We start from the raw sequence: 9,002 nt of genomic DNA, 5'->3' as shown, positions 1-9,002 counted from the left end.
GTAATATAATAAGTGCAATAAGCAAGCATGTAAGAATCAATGCACACAGTTGACACAAGTGTTTGCTTCTAAGATAGAAAGAAGTAGGTAAACTGACTCAACATAAAGTAAAAGAAAGGCCCTTCGCAGAGGGGAGCAGGGATTAAATCATGTGCTAGAGCTTTTCAAGTTTTGAAATCATATAGAGAGCATAAAAATAAAGTTTTGAGAGGTGTTTGTTGTTGTCAACGAATGGTAGTGGGCAATCTAACGCCCTTGTCAAACAGACTTTCAAAGAGCGGCTCCCATGAAGGACGTTATCTCTACTAGCAAGGTAGATCATCCCTCTTCTCTTTGGTTTACACATGTACTTTAGTTTTATTTATGGTTGACACTCCTCCCAACCTTTTTCTTTCACAAGCCATGGCTAACCGAATCCTCGGGTGCCTTCCAACATTTCACATACCATGGAGGAGTGTCTATGTGCAAAATTAAGTTGCTTACTAATGAATGAGGGCAAAATATGTGAAGAGAATTATTAATGAAAGTTAATTAATTGGGGCTGGGAACCCCGTTGCCAGCTCTTTTTGCAAAATTATCGGATAAGCGGATGTGCCACTAGTCCATTGGTGAAAGTCTGCCCAACAAGATTGAAAGATAAAACATCACATACTTCCTCATGAGCTATAAAACATTGACACAAATAAGGAGTAATAAAGTTTTGAATTGATTAAAGGTAGCACATGAAGTATTTACTTGGAATGGCAGAAAAATTCCACATAATAGGTAGTTATGGTGGACACACATGGCCGGCATAGGTTTTGACTCAAGGTTTTGGATGCACGAGAAGCATTCCCTCTCAGTACAAGGCTTTGGCTAGCAAGGTTGTTTGAAGCAAACACAAGTATAAACCGGTACAGCAAAACTTACATAAGAACATATTGCAAGCATTATAAGACTCTACACTGTCTTCCTTGTTGTTCAAACACTTTTACCAGAAAATATCTAGACCTTAGAGAGACCAATCATGCAAACCAAATTTCAACAAGCTCTACGGTAGTTCTCCACTAATATATTTAAACAACATGATGCAAGAGCTTAAACATGATCTACTAGAAAGCTCAAAACAATTTCCAAGTATCAAATTATTCAAGACAATATACCAATTACCACATGAAGCATTTTCTGTTTCCAACAAAATAACAATAAGTGCAGCGGCTTTCAGCTTCCGCCATGAACATGAAAAATGAAGAACACGAGTGTTCATATGAAAAAGCGGAGCGTGTCTCTCTCCCACACAAGGATGTTTAGGATCCGATTTTATTCAGAGAATGAAAATAACAAAACGAAAATAAAAGCACACAGACGCTCCAAGTAAAGTACATAAGATGTGACAGAATTAAAATATAGTTTCACTAGAGGTGACCTGATAAGTTGTTGATGAATAAGGGGATGCCTTGGGCATCCCCAAGCTTAGACGCTTGAGTCTTCTTGAAATATGCAGGGATGAACCACGGGGGCATCCCCAAGCTTAGACTTTTCACTCTTCTTGATCATATCATATCATCCTCCTCTCTTGATCCTTGAAAACTTCGTTCACACCAAACTCAAAGCAATCTCATTAGAGGGTTAGTGCATAATCAAAAATTCACATGTTAAGCAAGGACACAATCATTCCCAACACTTCTGGACATTACCCAAAGCTACTGAAATTTAATGGAGCAAAGAAATCCACTCAACACATTAAAAGGGGCAATGCGAAATAAAAGGCAGAATCTGTCAAAACAGAACAGTCCGTAAAGACGAATTTTTTCGAGGCACTTAACATGCTCAGATGGAAAAGCTCCAGTTGAGTGAAAGTTGCGTACATATCTGAGGATTATGCATGAATTTTTTTCAGGATTTTACGAGTTTCCTACAGAGAGAAAAACTCAAATTCGTGACAGCTAAAAATCTGTTTCTGCGCAGAAATCCAAATGTAGTATCAACTTTCTATCAAAGACTTTACTTGGCACAAAAACGAAATAAACATGATAAGGAGAGATTGCTACAGTAGTAACAACTTCCAAGACACAACAAAACAGTAGCAAAATAAAAACATGGGTTATCTCCCAAGAAGTGCTTTCTTTATAGCCATTAAGATGGGCTCAGTAATTTTAATGATGCTCTCGCAAGAAATAAGAGTTGAAGCAAAAGAGACCATCAAAAGCAAATAAGAAACACTTTTAATTCTAACCCACTTACTATGAAAAGGAATCTTGTAAATAAACAAGTCATGTAAGCATAATGCAATAAGCATAGGAAAACAAGACAAGCGCAACTTCAAGATTTTCAGCAAAAAAAGAGGTGATTTAGTAACATGAAAATCCCTACAACCATATTGTCCTCTCTCATAAAGATTTTCAGTAGCATCATGAACAAACTCAACAATATAACTATCACATGAAACATTCTTATCATGAGCTACATGCATAAAATTATTACTCTCCACATAAGCATAGTCATTACTATTAATTGTAGTGGGAGCAAATTCAATAAAATAGCTATCATTATTATTCTCATCACCATAATCATCATATATAGGAGGCATATTGTAATAACTACTATATTAAAGCTGAACAAACTTCTTTTTTCACAGAGTTTTGAATCCTGCGGTTCTTTTTCCGTGTACACGTTTGGTGGTCTGTAGAAATTTTTGGTGGTCTCTTTCCTTTATTCTGTAGTGGGCCTTCTTTTAGCCTGGGTGGATGTAGCAGTTTCGTTTCTATGGCCCACTGTGATATTAATTGACCTAGCCACGTAAATGTAGTTGTTAAGCGGTTGGGTTTTCTCAAAAAAAAAAAGTTGTTAAGCGGTTGGAGAAAGTTTGACAGCCACGTATTCTCTCCCGAAATTTCTCATCTTTTCTTCTTCTCTCTACCTTATCTCCTCACCGATGTCGGTCTCCACCTCCACCGTATTCCAATCTCCTGAACTCCTCCATGCCCATGGACAATGTCGGTGTCGTCGACCTCACCGCCGACCTCGCCCGCCTCCACCTTCGCTACTCCTCGCTGCCGGCCACAGCCCGCGCGGACGACCCGCCGCACGCCGTCACCGCGCTCTCCGAGTTCGGGGGTGACCTCCTGGCGACGATCTTCCCCTCCCTTCCGTCCTACGCCGGCGATGCGCCGCCTCTAGGCGCGCGAGGCCACGCTTGATGGCTAGGCGGGCACGTGCGCGCTCGATGCCAAGGGACCTCGCACCCTCGGCCTCTCCCTCCTCCGCCCGAACTTCATCGTTTGCAACTTCTTCAACGTGTTCGGCGAGAACCCCTCGGTATTCGCGGGCCTCTTCGTGAAGAAAGCTAGCCTCGGCTTGCTGGAGTGCTCCGCCGTCGCGCGCAGCATCGTCATCGTGGACATCGTCTCGGCTCGACGGTGGTCGCTCTGCAACAAATACTGCACCGACTTCGACAGCTCGCTCACCTCCCCCAAGTTCGTAGAGTCGCTGCCGCAAACGGCGGTCGACGTCGACACCACCACATCTTCTCCGGCCCGCTCAACGCGTCCGTCACCGGTCGCACGACCGACGCGACTGAGAACGACAACATGCCAGAGATTTGCGAGGTGGACAGCACGGCATCTGAAGATGAAGAGATCATTCTGGAGGTGGAGTGCAGGGGCTGGATCACGCGGACGCTCTGGGCCCGATTGCGATCGGCAACTGGCTACGGTGCATAGCTGGCTGCTGGTGGCGATGCAGAGGCTGCGGCACCCGGAGCACGGCCGCAGGCAGCAGTTGGTGTGACTGTACGGGCCGTGCGTCAAGTTCGAGTGAGGGACCTCGCCGGCATTCAACGTGTACGACTGGAAGGGGGAGAGGGTGGCGCCACTGCTGCAAGTCTACAACTGCGGTGTCTCCCTTCGTGCAGCGCACGAGGAGGAGAGGGCGCGGAATAGGGGTACTAGGCCATGCCTGCACTTCTATTGCTTCTTTTGAAAGACTGAGATTTATTCTATTTGACGAGTTTGGTGGCTGCAAATTGTCTCATGCAAGGAACATCGATCCGGACGCGGTTCCGAGATGCACATTGCAGGACCAGATAAGCACCGTCGCTTCAGCCTTCAGGTAATTACACTCGACCGTAGTGATTGTGCTTAAGTGACTCATGGTTGGGTTTGCAGTTCTGCACAGGAGCATTCAAGCGATGTAAATCATAGTATTGTACTTTCAGTGATAATAGCTGGGTCACTTGAAGTGTACTAGAGCAGATAATTTAGTCCCTGAGCCCGTAAAAAGAAAAGTCGGCGAGCCAGACAGCCACATCTCTCAGACTCTCACCAGATAATGGTAGCAGCATCGGGCCAAGAAGGGGCCTCTATCCTTTGCCCCATAAGAAAAATAGTACAAATGTCAGGCACAGTCCAACTTTAGGAGGTTTTGGCAAGAAAGCAGTTAACTTTATATTGCAACGGCTTTGCAGCTGTTGAAGCAGGGTATCTGAAACTGCTTCGACTTTTTCTACAGGAGAGTATAATTTGTTGGTGGTACTCATCCATGAATAGTTATACTCCTCCAGATAAATGTTAAGACATTTGACATCATCAGACTAATCATTATGAGGTCGTAGGCACACACACAATAAATAATCGCCTTTGTTATTGCCAGCATTCCCGCACTGCCATTTCTTTTAGCACTTGTTGGATTTTTTGTCAAAAGTAGGCAGCGTCAAGTATACAGTAAAATTAACACATGAGTAACTTGATATTCCATCAAGTGTATGTACTAACGTACCTGGATAAAAATGGTAAACTGTTATCTATGAATGTTATTTTGACTTGCATGACTACAGGATCCCAGAGTGGGGGTTCACGCAGCAACCCCTGCCGCTGCATTGCTCGGTACCGGGCAGTGCCAAAGCTGTTTCCTCTATTTGCTAAATAATATTCAGAATTTTAGCTTCCACATGACAGTGATATACTCCATTGAAACATCTCAGATAACTGGATCATGCTTTCTTGATTTGTAGATGCCAAATGTTTGATCCGGTCCATAATTTGTGGCTATCTTCCAATGCATGGTGCACCATATTGTGCGTGGTCCTCCTCGGGGCGACATAGAGAGGATTCTCCAACCAATTGAGCAGCACCTTCATCGATCTGTGCGATTCTACAGTTGAGATAGAATTGTTGGTACGTCTCATTGTCTCCTTCCATCTCGAAAATCGTATACGTTAGAAATATCTACTATTGTTATATATGTTGCCCTGCATCACTTCTTTTGCTATTCCAGATGTCGAAGTTTACTAAGCTAAGCTTTGAGATGGGAAAGACGGTATTTGGAATAACCTCAATATTACCTTCTGGTCTATTGGATCAATATAATCGACAAGTCTCAGAAAATATATCATCAACTATATGCAAGACAAGGCGAGTGTTGCTGCTCCGTGTTGTAGTTCGAATAACCTCATTAGTATCTTCTGAGCTATTGGATCAATATCATCGACGAGAGTCTCTCAGGAAAAATATCATCAACAAGAGGCAAGGCAAACTGTTGTTGCTCCGTGCTGCTCGGTTCTCTGAGGTATCCACAAATTGTTGATGACAAAATAATTAGAAATTGTTGACTGCCGAGAAAAGAGAAGGTGAATACTACATATGATTGATTTAGGATTAATTATTAGGTATGTTTTATTTCTTTTCCTTGCAGTATCGAACGAGCCTGGTATATATTTTTCCTAAGCCCTCGAATGATATTTACCAAGGGCTGATTGTTTGAGCACGTGACATTTATTTACTTTACCAACAAGGAGAATATTTCTACTTCATAGAGTGGTGCTTTTATTTAATTAAGAAAAAATGCCTGTGGGGGAACCTTATTTTCTTCATTGTGATTTGCGATGAAGCACTACATGTTTAAATCTCCCTTGGTACTTTAGTTAGGGTCTTAATGCTACAAGGTGATCAATTGTCACTTGAAATTATGAAGCGATGTCCATATAATAGAGAAAGATAGATTTACACCGTAGGGGCTTCCCGTACGGTGAAGTTCTAAAAAATACAAAAATATGTACATCTACACATGATAAGAGAGTTATTCGTTTTCTAACCGGTTCTTAATTTAAGCTGCAGGTTTATTTGGGAACTGTATTGTCTTTTAGATTATTTAAAATGATGACAACTTGTTGCTTTTTTGCTCTATCTCTTTCATAAGTACATGTCTTTGGTAGATCAAAATTCCAGTTCTTGTTATTTTTCTTCATCACTTCCGCCAGTACCCGACTTTATTTTGTTCTCCCTGGAATTCAAACAAAAAGTTCATTTCATACAGTAAACTTCAAAGAAAATTGGATCGTCAAAGTATATCACATACAATGATGGATAACTATGGATTAATACACAATATATATTTCGTTCTGCTTTTGTCGTTTTTCCCTTCATTTCTGCACTTGTGAGCACTCCTTTCTTGCATGTTGCAAGAGTTGTTGTGTACATTTGCAAGCGGGAGCTCATTCAAAAATATTGTGCTTTTGTTAAAAAAGGTCTGCTCCCCATCTCTTATTTCTCTCTATGCGTAGTGATTTTCTCTGTTCTTCATCGAATTGTCATGGTTTTGGTATGTTTGCAGGACGGTTTCCTGATTGTCAATTCCCTTTGTTTATCATTTGTTCATTCACTGATCTTTCTCGGGCTTCTTCGTTTCAACTGGACATCTTTTTATGGTTGTTTTGTTGTTGTGTGGGGTTACAAAAGGCCAAATAGTATTTGACTGATAATGGCGATATGTGGCAGACAATATATCTATCGAGCTTGGACATTAGGTGATACATGCCAACTGATGACCCCTGAATATTGTATATGAACTGGCGATTTGTCCATTTTCGATATAAGGCGATACATGCCAAGAGTTAATATTTGGAATGCCTGATATTTTCTTTAAATTTGTGGTGTGGTTTCTCGCGAGATTGGTCATCTCCTCCATACGGTAATCCTACTCCTAAGTGTGTGTTCAGTTGCATGTTTATGATATAGAAACTAAGTTAGATCATAGAATGAATATATTCAATAGACATGATGATAAAGAGGAGGAGGCGGCTGACATGAATGGGCAGTTGTTTCCCATGGAGTCACCCTTGGCGGAGACAGAGGAGCCGGATCCTCTTGAATGTGAAGTTGACAGGGAGGAATCAGATCCTGCAACAGTAGAATCTCTATATATGTGGCTAGGTCATCATTTTGCTGTGTATAATTTTGTACAGATAAAATTGAGTGGTCTAGGTGATCCTTCTGCTGTGTATTTGTGGCTAATACTAGATCTTTTTGTGACAAAGATAGCTGGTCTATGGTTTATCGTCGCAGCTAGCTCAAGCTCAGATATAGTGTATATATACTCATCAGTAAAGCTCACATATAGTATGTACTCAACATTGTATATACAAATGTTGAACTATGTAATGAGTTTATGTTGTTTGATCATCCATTGCCGAAAGCCCGAAAGTGTGGTAGCATCACACTATGAGTGAGTTCATGTCGCTTGATCACCTGCAGCTAAATGTGCGATATAGGTAATTGGTTAATTATCCGTTTTTCTACAGGTTATACAGCTATGGGATTTATCGCTTTTTTATTTGCCTTGCCAGATTTGTGTTATATCCAACCCAACTTCTGACTATAGGTTTCTAAACTGACATGACTCCGTGTTGCTTTGCCTAAAACAAGCTAGAATTGACACCCAATGCAAACTAGCACATTGTTACTGTGACACACTCCTTCCACGCATTGATCACCTTACGGGCGCGGCGTGCCGCCGCGGCATACCTTGCTAGTCATAATTAATTTTCTCCTCAATAGTAGGTGGACTGAAAATATGATAGTCGTCATTGTAATCATCATATATAGGAGGTAAAGTATCATCAAAGTAAATTTTCTCCTCCATGTTTGGGGGACTAAAAATATCATGCTCATCAAAACCACCTTCCCCAAGCTTAGAATTTTCCATAGCATTAGCAACAATGGTGTTCAAAGAATTCATACTAATAACATTGCCATTAGCATGCATATAAAGTTCCATAGGTTTTTTAATTTTCTCTTCAAACACCTCATGTCCTAACTCAAGATAAATATTAAAAAGATATCTAATATTTTTGTTGTTTTCCATTAAGCCTAACTAGTGAAATAAAAACAAGAGACAAAAAGATAAAATTGCAGAATCTAAAGGAGATACCTTCGAGCACTCACACACCGGCAACAGTGCTAGGAAATAGCTTAGTAGTCGGAGGATGTGAATACCTTTTACCTTACCTACCCGGCAACGGCGCCAGAAAATAGCTTGATGTCTACGCACGCTTCTATTCCTCGTAGACGGTGTTGGGCCTCCAAGAGCAGAGGTTTGTAGAACAGCAGCAAGTTTCCCTTAAATGAATCACCCAAGGTTTATCGAACTCGGGGAGGTAGAGGTCAAGGATATCCCTCTCAAGCAACCCCGCAATTAAGATACAAGAAGTCTCTTGTGTCCCCAACACACCTAATACACTTGTCAGATGTATAAGTGCACTAGTTCGGCGAAGAGATAGTGAAATACAAGTAATATGGATGATTATAAGTAGTAATTGCAATCTGAAATAAAAATGGCAGCAAGCGAACATGTAGCAGAACTTGTTGGAAACGGTGTTTAAATGCTTAGAAACAAGGCCTAGGGATCATACTTTCACTAGTGTACACTCTCAACAATGATCACATAATTGAATAAATAAATGCTACTCTCAAACACTCTCTTGTTGGATGACAAACACCATTCATTGTGTAGGGCTACAAAAGCACACCTCAAGCCGGAGTAAACAAGCTCCACAACGTCATAAAGGAATCACACACGATGCACACACTGTCACCATCACACCGTGGAGAGTGAATCCGGAGTTCATATTAAAGTAACCTCTAGAGTGCATAATAGACAAGAGTAACATCTACATATTCATCTAGATCACAAAGCTCATGATCACATAAAGATCACACCATGGGAGAGAGAGATGAACCACATAGCTA

The 9,002-nt window shown here is 41.3% G+C and overlaps 1 long non-coding RNA gene across 1 annotated transcript; it reads left to right on the top strand.

Moving 5' to 3' along the window:
- The first annotated feature begins 3,794 nt into the window (after nt 1-3,794).
- Nucleotides 3,795-5,379, top strand: LOC124687082. The gene is made up of 3 exons (XR_006998078.1): nt 3,795-4,089; nt 5,082-5,153; nt 5,254-5,379. It is a non-coding gene; the product is annotated as an uncharacterized LOC124687082 (long non-coding RNA).
- The last annotated feature ends 3,623 nt before the right edge of the window (nt 5,380-9,002 follow it).

Source organism: Lolium rigidum, chromosome 2, assembly GCF_022539505.1.
Source record: "Lolium rigidum isolate FL_2022 chromosome 2, APGP_CSIRO_Lrig_0.1, whole genome shotgun sequence".
NCBI lineage: Eukaryota > Viridiplantae > Streptophyta > Magnoliopsida > Poales > Poaceae > Lolium > Lolium rigidum.
The sequence above is the reverse complement of the archived record's forward strand: the minus strand, read 5'-3'. Positions and strand labels throughout refer to the sequence as shown.